The sequence below is a fragment of the Lithobates pipiens genome, unplaced genomic scaffold, assembly GCF_037356315.1.
Source record: "Lithobates pipiens isolate NorthernLeopardFrog02 unplaced genomic scaffold, aLitPip1_a1.2 Scaffold_27, whole genome shotgun sequence".
Lineage (NCBI taxonomy): Eukaryota > Metazoa > Chordata > Amphibia > Anura > Ranidae > Lithobates > Lithobates pipiens.
This window is the reverse complement of record NW_027507788.1, coordinates 138,477,283-138,493,651: the sequence shown is the minus strand read 5'-3', so window position 1 is coordinate 138,493,651 and position 16,369 is coordinate 138,477,283.

Sequence of the window (16,369 nt, the reverse complement as noted above, 5' to 3'; positions counted from 1 at the left end):
CTAATCACTCACACACAACCTACTTGTTCCACAAAGGTCCTTATAAGGACTGGTAAGGTATAGGGTACTACAGTACATAGGGTTGAGTGAGGTACAGTCTGCCATTCTATAAGGACTGGTATAGGTCCACAATACATAGGGTTGAGGTGCACTACTGCTGACTGACCGCTGCCCTATACTGCAGCAGTCCTTCATCGGTATAGGGACTGAGAGTTTTGTCACAGGGTCATTTAAAAAAATGACAGGCAAAGGAAGAGGCAGGCCCTTCCGCAGGGGTGGTAGGGGTAGGGCAGGAGCAACAGGCTTGAGCCAAAGTGGGAAGTTGCAGAAGGTGCGTTCAATTACTTTAAAGGACGCACCAGACTTGGTTGAGTGGCTCGCTCAGCCTTACTCTTCTGCACCCTCCTCATCCTCCTGATCTGCACCCTCTTCTTCACTCTCTGCTATGTGCACCCCCAAAGACACTACCACCAACAACACAACCACCACCACCACATACTTTCCGCTTGAGTCACAGGAATTATTTTCCGATCCATATCAAGAGGACATTTCTGATGTGCAGCCACTCTTGGCATTGGATAAGGAAGAGGAGGTAGCAACAACCGCTACTCAGCAGTCTGACGACAGTACCCAGATCAGCCCAAGGAGGAGGTTGGTCCCCGGTGTTGCTGCCTACTCCGAGATCTCTACTTATAGCAGTGGGGAAGGTGACGTTGATGATGACGTCGTGTCTAGTGATGTCACATGGGTGCCCACAAGAGAGGAAGAGGAGGGGAGTTCAGAGGGAGATATGGACCAGCAGATAGGGAGGAGAAGCAGGAATAACTTACATTGCACAGGAGGGACAAAGCAGACTGCAAATGTATCAGGAGCGAGTTATCGACCATGTACGGTCACATCTGGCGCTCCCAGGACACCGTCACATGGCTCCGCAGTGTGGGCTTTTTTTAACGTGTCCGCTGCTGACAATAGCGTTGGCATCTGCAATCTTTGCAGTCAACGCATTAGTCGCGGTAAGCCCAACACTCACCTAGGGACGACCGCCTTAAGAAGGCACATGAGCAGCCATCACCGAGCCCAGTTGGAACAATGGAACACACAAAGCCACACTGCAGGCTCTCACCGTCCAGCGTTGTCTTCTACTTCTCCTCTCTCCTCACAATTGTCCTCCACTCCACCTTCCATCACGCCAAGCTCACGTTTTTCTGCAAAAAGGCAGGCTTCCGTGGGCCTAATGTTCGAGCGTAAAAAAATGATGACTCCGGATAACCCTCTTGCCCAAGGGTTGACGGCTGGCTTGTCAGAACTCATAGCCCGCAAACTACTGCCATATAAACTGGTGGACTCGGAGGCCTTTCGCAAATTTGTGGCCATTGGAACACCACAATGGAAGGTCCCAGGAAGGAAGTATTTCTCAGAGAAGGGCATCCCAGAGCTATATGGCCATGTTCAGCGGCAAGTGAATATATCTCTGGCACACAGTGTCGGTGCCAAGATACATCTGACCACAGACACGTGGTCTAGCAAACACGGGCCGGGAAGGTATATCACTTTTACTGCCCACTGGGTGAACCTTCTGACGGCCGTCAAGAATGTAACCCGTGGCACCCGTGTAGATTTGGTTTTACCGCCACAGATTGCATGCAGGCCTGACTCTTCTTCTCCTCCTCCTCCTACTCCATCCTCCTCCCTCTCCTCCTCGGCTGACTCCTCCTTTTCCGTTGCTAGCGTCTCTTCCGCTGCGCCGCCCAAGCTCCCCAGAACCTATTCAACATGCCAGATGAGACGTTGCCATGCCGTGCTGCGTCTGTTGTGCCTGGAAGCCAAGAGCCACACTGGCCCGGCACTCCTTTCAGCTTTGCGTTCACAGGCAGATCAGTGGCTAACACCGCTCAATTTGACAGTTGGTAAAGTGGTGTGTGACAACGGTGCCAATCTGCTTAGCGCATTGAAACAGGGCAAAATCACGCACTTGCCATGCATGGCACATGTCTTAAACTTGGTCGTGCAGCGATTCCTTGTCAAATACCCTGGGGTCCAGGACATCTTGCGGCAGGCAAGAAAAATCTCTGCCCATTTCAGAAGATCTTACACGGCCATGGCTCGCCTTGCTGACATTCAGCGGCGACACAATCTGCCGGTCAGATGTCTTATTTGCGGTTGCCCGACGCGATGGAACTCAACCTTCTATATGCTTGATAGGCTGCTCCAGCAGAAACGTGCAGTTAACGTCTACCTGTATGAACTCTGCGGCAGAACCGGTTCTGGGGTGCTGGGTTTTTTTTCACAGCGCCAGTGGCTGCTCATGCGCAACGCATGCAGACTTTTGCACCCATTTGAGGAGATCCCCAAACTGGTCAGTGGCAGCCATGGCGCCATCAGTGACATGGTACCTTATGCCTTCTTTATGAAGCGTGCATTGCGTCGTGTCATTGATCAAGCTGTGAAGGAGCAGGAGCGGGAAGATGAGGAAGTCGCAATGCTGGATGAATTCCCAGGGGGGGCTTCTCTATCTGAGACAAGTCAACAACAGGAGTCTGAAGAGGAGTCAGAGGAGGATGGTGCCGGGGTGGATGAGGAGGAGCACGAAGAGCATGCTTTAAACTTTTTGGGATCCCTGTTGTGTGTGGATGGGGAGAGGAGAATGAAGAGGACGACATTATCCTGGATGATGAGCAGGAGCCAGGCCACCACACCGCTTCCAGTTTAGTGCAAATGGGGGCCTTCATGCTCCAGTGTTTTAATAGGGACCCCCGTATAAAAAGCATAAGGGTCAAGGACCAGTACTGGGTGGCAACGTACTTAGACCCCCGGTACAAACACAAAATGGCAGAAATGTTACCGCCGTCACAGAGGGCTTGCAGAATGGAGCACTTCCAGGCCTTGCTTCGAGAAACGCTGCATTCTGCTTTTGCGTGCGCTGGCAGAGGAGCAATTCCCACTCCCAGAGAAGGAGTTGCGGGTACCAATCCAACAGCGCCTGCAAGAAGAGGCTGGTTTGAAGATGTGTTGGTGACTTCGGATATGAGGTCATTCTTGAGCCCCGTACACACGAGCGGACTTTTCAACATCCAAAGTCCGACGGACTGATTCCGTCAGACTATTCGATCGTGTGTGGGCTGCAACGGACTTTTGATTCACCAAAGTCTGACGGACTTTAGGATATGGAACATGCTTCAAATTTTTCCGACGGAACTCCACCGGACCCGGTCCCTTCGAAAAATTCGCTCGTGTGTATGCTATTCCGACGGACTAAAACCGACGCTAGGGCAGCTATTGGCTACTGGCTATGAACTTCCTTATTCGAATCCAGTCGTACGTCATCACGTTCGAATCCGTCGGAGTTTAGTGTGATTGTGTGTGGCCAAGTCCGCTCAGCCGAAAAGTCCGGCAGAACTCCGGCGGAACTCCTTCGGAAGTCTGTCGGACATAAGTCCTCTCGTGTGTACGGGGCTTTTCAGCCGACCCATCGACAGGTGTCATCCAGATCCAGCATCAGGGAATGCCTAGACCGTCAGGTGTCCGACTACATCGGGTTAACGGCTGATGTGGACGCTCTGAGGAGTGATGAACCCCTGGACTACTGGGTGGGCAGGCTTGACCTCTGGCCAGAGCTTGCCCAATTTGCAATCGAACTGTTGGCTTGCCCCTTATCCAGTGTCCTGTCCGAAAGGACGTTCAGCGCAGCAGGGGGGATCGTGACCGATAAGCGTACTCGCCTAGCTCACGACAGTGTTAACTACCTCACATTTCTAAAAATGAATGAGGCATGGATATCGGAGGAATTCAACACATGTGACCAGTAGACCATGTATATGTCTATAAACAATTTTTTTAATCGAGCACAGAGACCTTCTTTCTTCATTTGGCTCACTTCCTTGTCCAAAAAAAGCACACCGTACTATATGCCCGTACCCTCCTCTTTGAAGAGGTTGAGCGGTGTCATATTTCTACTGGGGCTGCTTATTATGAGGGGCTCCCACCATCCCTGTGCTGTGCTGACATCCTCCTGGGGCTGTACCTCTGCTGTGCATATTATGAGGGGCTCCCACCATCCCTGTGCTGTGCTGACTTCCTCCTGGGGCTGTACCTCTGCTGTGCATATTTTGAGGTGCTCCCACCATCCCTGTGCTATGCTCATTATGAGGGGCTCTCACCATCCCAGTGCTGTGCTGACTTCCTCCTGGGGCTGCTTATTATGAGGGGCTCCCACCATCCCTGTGCTATGCTGACATCCTCCTGGGGCTGCTTATTATGAGGGGCTCCCACCATCCCTGTGCTATGCTGACATCCTCCTGGGGCTGCTTATTATGAGGGGCTCCCACCATCCCTGTGCTATGCTGACATCCTCCTGGGGCTGCTTATTATGAGGGGCTCCCACCATCCCTGTGCTATGCTCATTATGAGGGGCTCCCACCATCCCTGTGCTATGCTCATTATGAGGGGCTCCCACCATCCCTGTGCTATGCTGACTTCCTCCTGGGGCTGCTTACGGTGCAGGTGTCAGTGCTGTATATCACGGTGCTGATGTCAATGCTCTCTATCATGGTGCTGCTCTCAGTGCTGCATTTCACGGTGCTGGTGTTAGAGAGCACTGACATCAGCAGCGTGACATAAAGCACTATCACGGTGCTGTTGTCAGATGACTCTATCACGGTGCAGGTGTCATTGCTGTATGTCACGCTGCTGATGTCAGTGCTCTCTATCACGGTGCTGCTGTCAGTGCTGTATATCACGGTGCTGGTGTTAGTGCTTTATGTCACGCTGCTGATGTCCGTGCTCTCTATCATGGTGCTGTTGTCAGATGACTCTATCACAGTGCAGGTGTCATTGCTGTATGTCACGCTGCTGATGTCAGTGCTCTCTATCACGGTGCTGCTGTCAGATGACTATCACGGTGCAGGTGTCATTGCTGTATGTCACGCTGCTGGTGATCATCTCCTGCACCCTCTTCTTTGCCTACCCTGGTCCCTGACCTTCCCTCTCCTCCATTGCCTTCATGCGCTCCACAGTCCTGAATTGTCACAACAATTTCCCATATAAAAAAAGAATGCTTTTAGTTGTCGATCCCAGATTTACCTCATACATGTGTTATGTCATTGGCCATGTGGTGGGACTATGTTTGCACAGCTATTAATTATTTTCTGGGTGCAAATTTGACCTGTAGGTTTGCGAAGTTCGCCTCCCATTGAAGTCAATGGGGCCCGCCACGAACGTTCCGGTTCACAAACTATCGGCCGCGTTCGCAGTCCGCGTTCGCGAAACGTCCCGTCGGAAGTTCGTCCATCACTATTGAAGGTTGTCTTTTCTAATGTATACATTTTTTACAGAAAGGTTTAACAGTGTTGTAAGCTTCCATATGCTTTAAACCATGATAATATATTCAATTTGTTTATCACTACCAGGTGTGTGTCTGTTTTTTGGTGATAATCCACAGCCAGGATAACAGTATTTTCCACATGTGTCTTTAAAATTTGTTTGCAGTAATTTAATTTAACCAGGTGTGCCAGAGGAGCTGAGGTCATTCTTAGACCCCTTTCACACTGGGGTGCTTTGCAGGTGCTACATCCCTAAAAATAGTGCCTGCAAAGCACCCTGAAAGAGCTGCTCCTGTGTCTCCAGTGTTAAAGCCCGAGGGCATTCACACTGGAGCTGTGCGCTGGCAGGACGCTAAAAAAAAGGTGTGTATACCACTCCTCCACCGCTCCTGCCCATTGAAATCAATGGGGCAGCAGGGCTATACTGCCGGTAAAGCGCTGCAACAGCGCTTTGCGGGTGGTTTTAACCCTTTTTCGGCCCCTAGAGAGGGTTAAAAGCACTAGCTAGCTAGTGGGCAATAACCTCCGCAAATGCGATGATAAAGCGCCACTAAAAATAGTGGCGCTTTACCGCTGGCACCTCCCCCACCCCCATGTGAAAGGGGCCTTAGAGTTGAGGTGGAGATCAGAGAACCCAAATTTACCAAGCGCCACCTCATACACAAAAGTATACACACAGAATATGAAATGATATTATATATATTATTATTATTATTATCATTATTTTTTATATAATACATATATATATATATATATATATATATATATTTAATAAAATTATAAATGTTCATAAGAAAGAAATAGTCATGAGTATTCCTTGAGTAACATTTTTTTAGCTATTAGAAAACGTTCTACATATATATCTGAACGTGAAATAATAAATAGACATCCTCATTATTGAGCAGATGTTTAAAAAATAGGGGCCATGAGGTTTTAAAATGAGCTATTTAAGCATATGACCAATGAGAGTCACCTTCTTCTGTGGCAGCATCCTTGAAGAAATAAGCGATTCTCATTGGTCAGCGCAGTGGTGATGCAGCAATGACCATTAACTGTACGTCATTATAACCATTATCACGCTTTCACACTACTGGATAAAGTGCAGCTTTTAAGTGTACTGTGTATGGACCATTACAGCAGCTGGCATGGGAATCTCTGTAGTTAAAAAGAGAGACAAAGAGATTCAACACAAAATTGCAGTATATTTAGAAACTATTTATTGGTAAAAAGATGAACGAAACAAACTCACAAAAATTGGCATTAAAAAGGGCATTTCATACAGTGTGCTGACAGCTGATACAGGTATCCAAAGAGACTTCAAGGAGACTGATGAAATGTAAATTTCCCCAGAAGCGTGTCTCTCCATACCGGCATCTTGGTATCATCCCGGAGGCATAACTGGACAGTCAGTGGCGGCTTTCCCCCTTGTGCACAGAGATACCAGGGCTGCAGCGTTCCATTCATCCAGCCCAACTGGGCTTTTTCAGCATCTCTGAGCCCTGGAGTGGACCTGTATCAGCTGCCAGAACACTGTATGAAATGCCCTCTTTCACACCAATTTTTAGTGTGTATTACTTTCAATCTTTTTATCAATAAATTGTTACTAAATATACTGCACAGTATTAGTGCACTTCAATGAAATGTACAAAGTTCCTTTAAAAGTGCTCTGAAAAAACACAATTTTCAGTCTTCAATCACGTGAAAAGCAGCATCAGGTTATTTATTCAGATGGCACTTTTTCCACCACAAGAGATCTCTCAGAAATAAACTCACGAGATTGATGTGACTAATAAACAAACGCTGATGAAAAAAAAATTTTAAATTTACCCCTCCTACTTTTCTCTTATTTTATGGTATTTTTATGTCTGCTAGTGTGGTAAGTAAAAAAAAAGTGTTTACTTTACTATGTTGTAATGCCCTAAACTTCTGTTGCTTTGTGTGGCCACTCCAATTCAATGGGGGTGATTTACTAAAGTAAATGAACAAGAAAGGAGAAAAAAAAATGCAATAAACTTGCATCACTGGCCCACACATACATGTGGATGTTTTTACACATAGCAATCACAGTCTGTGAACTGATCTAGCAGACCATACACTGATATTCAATGCAAAAAATGCAGCCCTAGTTTGCAGTGCATGCTGAATATCCAAATAATGCAGCTTTTATACATTCTTCTTCTAAAAGGTGCAGCTCTTTTTTTTGGGGGGAGGGGCGGAGGATTGGAGATAAGAAACTCAGTATAGAGAGAGAATAAAGTAAAAAAACTGGGGAAACGTATAAGAGGGGTGAAGAAGAAAAACATGAGTAAAGCCACGAGTAAAACCATAAAGGGAGGAGCCCCAAGAACCCTGAAAGCTACGATGAGTATGATTAAACATTACATGAACCAGGGAGCTAGTCCTCAAAACCTAGACTTGGGGAAACAACCACAGCCTAAAGGAGACAAGAAAATGGGAACGGAAAAAAAAAAAAATAATAAAACAGTAGAAACTCCAGACCAATCCAGGGCTGATTTAACCATGAGTGTGAGAGTGAACAGGAAATAAGTAGAGCAGAGGAACAAAGTGCAGATGCCCAAATCCCAACTAAAGGACAAATGATGGAGATGTTTGCAAGACTAGAAAACGTAATCAAAACAGACATCAACATGTTGAGAGCTGACCTAGGACATCTGCTGACAATATTAGAGGTGACGGAAGATAGAACAGATAAACATGCTCAGGAGCTCCGTAAGTTAAAGGAGCAACTTAAAACAACACAATTAATCCAGAGGAACATTCTATATAGACTTGAAGATCAAGAAAACTGGAGCAGAAGACAGAACGTAAGAATCTGCTCGATCCCAGAGGAAAGAGGAGAAGACTTCAGAAAAATCATAAAAACACTACTTAGTCCTCTACTAGATAGAGGACCAGAAGATTTTCTCAAGATAGAGAGAATACATCGGGTCGGAAGACAAAACAATACTGAAGCAGATAGGCCACGTGACATAATAGCTAGATTTTGATACTACAAGGATAACGCTGAAATCTGAGTAAACATGAGAGGAAAGCCTCCCCTACAATATGAAGGATCAGAGTTACAGATTTTCACCAACCTGGCACCAGAAACATTGGCAAGAAGGAGACTGCTGAAACCCTTATTGGGGCAGATACGGGGGAAGAACATCAAATATATCTGGGGATTCCCAGCATGCCTAATTGGACTGAAAGATGGAAGGTCAGCGAAACTAAGATTTCCTGAAGAACTAGCTGAATTCTGTAACAAACTAAACACACAAATACCAGAGTTGCCAGGATTGAAGAAGAAGGGGGGGACATAGCAAGCAGAAGATTAGGACTACAGATTACAACAAAAAGCGGGGAGCAAAAAAAAAAGGAAAAAAATAAACGTGTTTGGGAGCTATTGATGGGGTGGTGGGGGTGGCATGGGGGGGGGGGGGTAGAGGGGGGAGAGAGGCTGATCTAGGCCTGGCACTGGGCACAAGAATGCCCTACTCCTACACAGCATCTCTCCAAATTTGGGGAGGGGGAGGCAAAGCAGCACGCCCAGAGTCACACCTCAAGACAAGGAGAATTGGAGATGGTCTTAGTATCTGGGACCACCAACAATTCAGAGGCCGGCTTTGGGCCTAATGGGGAGGGAGGAGGGGGGGGGAGAGGGGAGGGGAAGAGGGATACTCATCGCACCTCAAGCTGCATACACAAAAGAAGGTTAAAACCCTGGCATAGGCTACAGAAGAGAACTCTACAAAGAGAAATAAAAAAGGAAAAAGACGACAGAAATAAACTTTATGACCTATAACGTAAGGGGATTGTATACACAGAGTAAGAGACATAAAATCTTAAAAGAAATAAACGGTATGGGGCAGATGTGGTATATTTGCATGAGTCAAATGTGAAACTATTCTCAAATACTTTTCCAGCAAGGTATTACAGGCACACAACAAAAAGGGCAAGAGGAGTAGCAATAGGGTTTGCTAAAGGTACACAGTTCAAAGTAGAGGATAGGAAAACTGACCCAGAAGGAAGATTTCTCTTCCTAAAGGCTAAATTGAGTGGAATGGAATATACCTTAGCAAATATTTACTTAAAAGGAATCTTGGAAAAACTGATGGATTTCAAGAAAGGGTATGTGATTCTAATGGGAGACCTGAACCTCTGCATGGACCCAGGAATAGACAGTACGTCTCGGGTACAGGGGACGAACAACGTACAGTTAAAAATGATTAAACAAAAAGTGTTTTCATGACAAATGGTGGATGTTTGGAGGATCCAACATCCTAAAAAACTCAACACTACATGTTTTACTCCCCCATACACGAGACGTACTCTCGGCTAGACTATATACTGGTCGATCACAGATTGGGAAATGTAGTCGAAACTAACATAGAAATAACCACACTATCAGATCATGCCCCAGTGAAAATGAAATTAATAGTCCCCGGAAGAAAACGTCAACCCTATAACTGGAGACTAAACAAAGAACTACTCCGAGATGAGGAAGACTTGGAAAAGGTGGGAAAAGAAATAGAACAATAGAACAATATTTTCTAATAAACACAGGAGAGATCTCAGGATCCACATTTAATAGAATAGCTAAAGAAAGATATCAGTAGGGAAATAAAGCTAGCAAACACTTAGCAAGAATCCTCCAAAAAAAGAAATCCACAAATTACATAGAAAGAATTCAAACTAAAAATGGGGAAATGGTGTACACGGCAAAAGAAATTGCAGAAACATTTAAGAACTATTATGAGGGGCTGTATTCAGTAGAACAAAAGGGGAGCTGAGAAGGAGGAAAAAGTGAAAAAATTTAAACTTTTTAAAAAAATGCAGGGTTCCCGAAGATCCCCGAAAGTGAAAGGGAGATATTAGAAAAACCCATAACTGAGGAGGAAATAAACAAAGCTCTGATGGATTCCACCCCCATGGGGGAAAGGCCCAGGCCCAGACGAGTTTACAACATATTATTATAAAAAATGATAAGAGATTTTAACTCCGAAGTTATGTCAATATCTGAATGGCCTGGGGCGGAATTTGAAATTAGCAGGGATGCTTTGTCCACCACGGTTACAGTGATCCCAAAGGAGGGAAAAGATGGCTCAGTGTGCTCAAGCTACAGGCCAATATCACTGCTAAACGCAGACACAAAATTGTACGCAAAAGTACTGGCAGGACGGATGAGAGGCCTGTTGAGCACACTGGTACATTCGGACCAAGTGGGATTTATATCAGGAAGGGAGGGGCGTGACAATGGCGTGAGAACATTGCTTATTCTCCAAAAGATAAAGTGGGTCCCCAGGTCTATTCCTATCAATTGATGCCGAAAAAGCATTTGACAGGGTAGATTGGGGACTCATGATACAGACACTAGAAACTATGGGACTTGGCCCCAGAATGATTCAGTGGGTGAAAACATTGTAGCACCATCTGACAGAAAACAAATATAAATGGTGTAGCTTCTCCCTCCTTCGAGATGAGAAATGGGACGAGACAGGGGTGTCCCCTGTCCCCTCTTCTTTTTGTCCTGTCTCTAGAGCCATTACTTGCCAGGATTCGAAAAAAAAACAATATAAGAGGAATCAGGGTAGGTGATGAAGAACACAAACTTGCAGAATTTGCGGATGACGTTTTATTTTATATAGGGAATCCATGGATTACAATGCCTAACATATTAAAGACCTTAAGACAATATGGAGAAATTTCAATTTTTTAAATAAATTTAACAAAATCTGAGATATTAAATATAAATCTAAGTAAGTTCGAAGAACAGAGGCTACAATATGAATTCAAATTCCCTTGGAGGAAAGAACAAAAGTACCTAGGAATAAAACTAGCGAATTCAATGAAGAAAATATACAAAATAAATGATTTACCTCTATTAGATGAAATTTAAAAAGCAAGTAAAGCATTAATGAACAGGCCACTTTCATGGATAGGATGCATTAACACCTTAAAGATGACCCTTCTCCTTAAGATAACCAATAGGTTTCAGATGCTCCCTGTGCCACTTCCTCAATTGTATTTCAGAAAACTAAAATCTTTGGTGATGAATTTTGTTTGGAAAAATTAAAAACCCAGAGTCTCCTTTTTAATACTTAAACAGGAAAAAAGTCATGGAGGACTTGCAATCCCCAATATTCAAAAATATTACAACGCAGTAGTAATGTTGAGAATTCCCGAATGGGTTAGAGAAACAAGCGATAAAAGGTGGGTTAACATACAAAATACACTTTGTAAGGCACAACTGAGAAATATAATATGGAATGCTCCAAATTATTAAGCACTGGATGAAAACACTCATGCACTGACAAATAACACTTTAAAAATTTGGGAGAGGGAATTAGGTTTACAGATAGATACAATTACTGAAAATACTTGAAATTAACTCATAGCTCGGCAGTTGATACTAGAACGGCAGAAATGAACTATAAATGCCTAACTAGATGGTACGCAACTCTTGACAAAACCCGTAAATACCAACCCGGCAAATCAACGGATTGCTGGAGAGGGTGTAAAGAGATAGGAACAATGGCCCATCTTTGGTGGGACTGTCCTAAAATCAAAAAGTACTGGGCAAAGATTTTATCTTTCATAAAAGAAATCACCAAAAAAGAAATAGTAAACGATCCGTGGGTGATTTTGATGCATGGAGCGGAAGGAGGGATTGATCAATATAAAGAATCAATAGTACCGCATCTACTAAATGCAGCAAAAAGACTCATCCCTAAGAAATGGCGAGAAGTTGAAAGCCCACTTATTTGGGAATGGATAGATGCGGAGGAAGAAACATACAATATGGAATGTTTGAGGTACAATGTAGAGGAAAAAAATTGTGGGGTAAAGGAAAAATGGGAGTGCTGGAATTTTTTAAAAAAACATGGAGCTATGCAGAAGAACTAAGGGTCTAGCTCTACATCGGTAAAGAACAATAAGAATAGAATTATATTAAATAAACAAATGATGGAGCAGCATTGAGGTGGGGGGAGTCGGCAAGTGGGGAGAGGGGGGATGTCACAAATAGGTGAAAGATTTTGTATTTGAAGTGGTTTGTATTTACTTGGAGAAAAGATACATATTAGAGTACATAAGAAACTCACAATAAACAAATATTTAAGAGCAAAAGATAAAGGCCTCAGTGATGTGATGAGGAGAAGGGACAAAAAATGAATGGACAAGTTGATTCAAGTCTCTCAAATAAGTTTGCTGATGTGAAAAAAAAAAAATATTAGCCAAATGTAGATACACACTGAAATATTAGAAAAAAGGCCATATTTATTTTAGCTATGCCATTTAGCTAGATACGGGAGTATACATTCCATTAAAAAAAAACACACTTGTTGGTAAACTCCATGTATATACGCTATATCTGTATATAAGCTGAGCATGTCTGCACAGATTGCAGACACATAAATTCCGTGAAGATATGATCTGCATGTCTGTGCACGATCAATGCGCTGGAGCATGCACATATCCTTCAGTACATTGGGTCCAATAACTCAAATCTGAGCTAGTAAAAAGCAAGACATTTTTCACACTTCTATCAATGCACAAGTAGTTCACCCTAGTCTTCTCTGTGCATATTATCACAGTGTAATAAAAAGTACAGAAATTTTTTTTATGAGATGCCAGTTATTGGACTGCATGATAGCATTTCCCTGTTTCAAGGACAAAGGGAAAACAAAATCACTATCTCTGTTTTGGAATTTTATCAACGCCTCATTTTAATACAACATCCTGCTGTTCAATCAGACTCCGTTCTTCAGTATTTTTGTAGCTGTTGTTAATTAAAAATCTCTTTAAACATAATCAACCCTACAGCCACAGTATTTTTGCTGACTTGGACTTAAGAACTTTTTCTACATCAACAATGGTAGTAAGCGCTGTTCTTTTCACTGAGATTGTGTGAGTTTTCTGTAGCTCGCAGAAAACTTGGACCTGAGCCAGCTTCTCGCCCCTGGCTAAGCTCCAGAATTAAAAACAGATGGCCACGAAGTTCAATTTATTCTTTTTTTTCTGTTTCCTCTGCAACTCCACAAAAAGAACAAAAAAAAACAACAAAAAAAAAACATATTTTGATTATTTCCTCTGTATCATTTTACTCTGACAAATTTTTATTTTGCAATGTGCAAACAATCCACATTTATGACAAATATGCACAACACAAATGTATTACATAAGTAATTTTTTCTTTCTATTAAAATGAATCTTGTGAACCTTGATGCATGTATGCACAAGCCAAATTTAGCAGCTTTTAAATGCCCTGGTTAGCTTAGCAATGACACATTATAATAATTAGAAGGGGATTTTATGCGGTAAACTGTTTTACCAAAAACACTGCTCTGTTTATTAACTATAGGCTAATAAAAGAGCAAAATGTGAAAAAGGGTTTTTCTTTTTAATACAATTTATTATTTTTAACACAGCAGTTGCAGTATATAACAGATGAACACTGCCCCTTTGGCAACAGTGGCATCTGCAGTTCTATAATCAGATGTCAACTGAATTTAATGTGCTAAAGTGTTTGTATCAAACAGTTGCCATCATATTTTCACCTTTTCTTTTTCTACTTTATTTTTCGCCATTTTCTTTTTTTTTTTCTACTTTCTTTTCCTGTCGCATCATGGCAGCATACACTCTGGGTTGTGACTCCGCCCCCCCACAACCTGATAGGACCACATAGCTATAAGATGAAGATACGCCCCCCGCCCCGGTATTCTCTTATTTTTCCTCACCTGTTGGGACCGCACGGATCATCACCCTCTTACCGCTTCGCCCCAGCCAGGTTCTAGCCTCTCCTGGGTGGAAGTCCTTACCGGTACAGCCTCTAAAGGAAGCTAAATGGAAGGAACCCCACTCTGGTGATCTCAGGGGTGTGAATACTTTTTCTCTGCAAACAGAGCATTGCCTCTATAGCCGTTGAAAGTAAGCCTTAAACAGGCTGAAGGCATATAATAAAAAGATTGGTCTTTAAGCCTTAAACAGGCTTAGTACCTGCGGTGGTCTCCTGTTTCCTCTTCCTCCCTGGTGTCACTCTGTCTGCAACCTGACAGCATACTCTCTGCCTTCATTATCTCTTGTCACCTTAGGTTGTCTGGTGCCTTTACCCCAGTGTTGCCTTTCTGCCATATTTTACTTCCTTTTCCTTAGCTCTCTAGTCCCACAGCAACATCACCACTCTTCCTGGTCACTCTGCCGCTTTGCACATGCTCACTGTGCACTTTGGGCAGCCTGTGTATGTCTATCTATGTCTTTTCCCTTTTCCAAGATGGCGCCGGCGGCCGCATGGCACTACTGAGCATGTGCGGGCGGGACATGACCCCAGCTCCAATTTTAAAAGGGGAAGATGCCTTTTTTAACGCAGATGTCTTTTTTTGCCTGTTTTTTATGCTCAGCTGAATTTCATGACTGATGCATTTCTGTTTTTTTCTACCCCAGTGTTGCCTCTCTGTTTGGTAAGTATCTCCCCTGTATTTTTCTTCTCTCTATTCCCCTCTTGTTTCTGTTATGGCTTTATCTTCCTTACCCTTTTTGCGTTACCTGTGTCTTCAGGCTTCCTCTGTTTCCCTATCCATGGAGACCACTGCTCCAGCAGATCACCACCAGCATAATAGGTAAGAGGGGAGGAGTTTGGTAAGTAGAGAAGATCGAAAAAGAGAGCAGGACGCACTAGCGCTACCTAAATGGTTAGCCCCATCAGGTCCACAAGATCATCTCGCAGAGATTCCTCGCATAGAAGAAGCCGCTCTGGCCATAGGCGGAGCCATTCGGGTGGAGGAAGTCGCTCAGGGAAAGGGAGTCGCAGAAGGAGTCGCTCCAGGTCTTGTTCAAGGCGCAGCCATTCCCGCCGAAGAAGATCCCCTGACCGGAGGCGCCATTCACCAGCACGTCACTCCCATCCTTATGAAAATACCTGCTGGGTATGCGGGGCCATAGCCCTTCCAGATATTTTGGCATGCCGCCGGTGCTTTGAAGAAGCCACCAGAGAGAAAGGGCAAGAACACTGAGAGCTCACAGAGTCTTCTGCCCCACGTGTCGCTCCTGACACGGAGTTATCTCCACGGGGTGCTTCGCTGGCTCCCCCAAGTACTTCCAGAGAGCATGATTCTCCTTCAGATGAGGAAGAACTAGAGGCTTCAGCGGGCTTTGACTTCTCCCTAATAGAGCCTTTTGTGAGGTCAGTGAAGGGGGCCATTAGCTGGGAGGAACCACAGGAGGCCCAACCCAAAAGGAGAAAATATTTCCCGAACCTGATGAGAGAACCCGAAGCCTTCCCCTTCATTGATGAGTTGGAGGAACTTATCAGAGACGAGTGGCAGAGACCCGAGAAGAAAGCAAGTCTTAACAATCGGCTTGCCAAACTATATCCTCTAAAGGAGGCTAAAATTAAATCTCTCGTGTCCCCGCCAGTGGTGGATGCATCCCTCATGCGTGTGGCCAGACACGTTACGCTCCCTATCGAGGACGCTGTGTCATTCAAGGATGTCCTGGATAGGAAGATCGATACTGATCTCAAAAGAGCTTACTTAGCAGCAGGAGGCGTATGCAGGCCAGCAGTGGTTCTTGCAGCTGTGGGTAAGGCTATTGCCAGTTGGTCAGCAAGCACAGAAAAGCTTGTATCCAAGGCGCTGATCAGGACCAGATAGTAAGGGCCCTGCAAGAACTAAGCCTTGCAGGGGATTTTGTGGCAGAGGCATCTGTGGATGCTATTAAGTCCGCATCCAGGGCTATATTGTCCTTGGTAATGGCCAGACGGGCTCTCTGGCTCAAACCCTGGGCGGCAGATCCTGCTTCCAAGTCCAATTGGTGCTGCATCCTGTATGATGGTGAGAACCTTTTTGGCGCAAAATTGGACTCTGCTATTTCTAAGGTCACTGCCGGAAAATCAGGGCTTATCCCCTCGGATAGAAAGCCAAAGCTTCAGAGGCCTCCTCCCTTTAAGCGTAACCTCCCGGACAGGTACAGGGATGCCAAGTCCTACAGGCCTGGTAGGGAGTACAGAAGGAACTGGAAGGCCCCTCAAACGTCCTTCCTGACGTCCCAGAAGC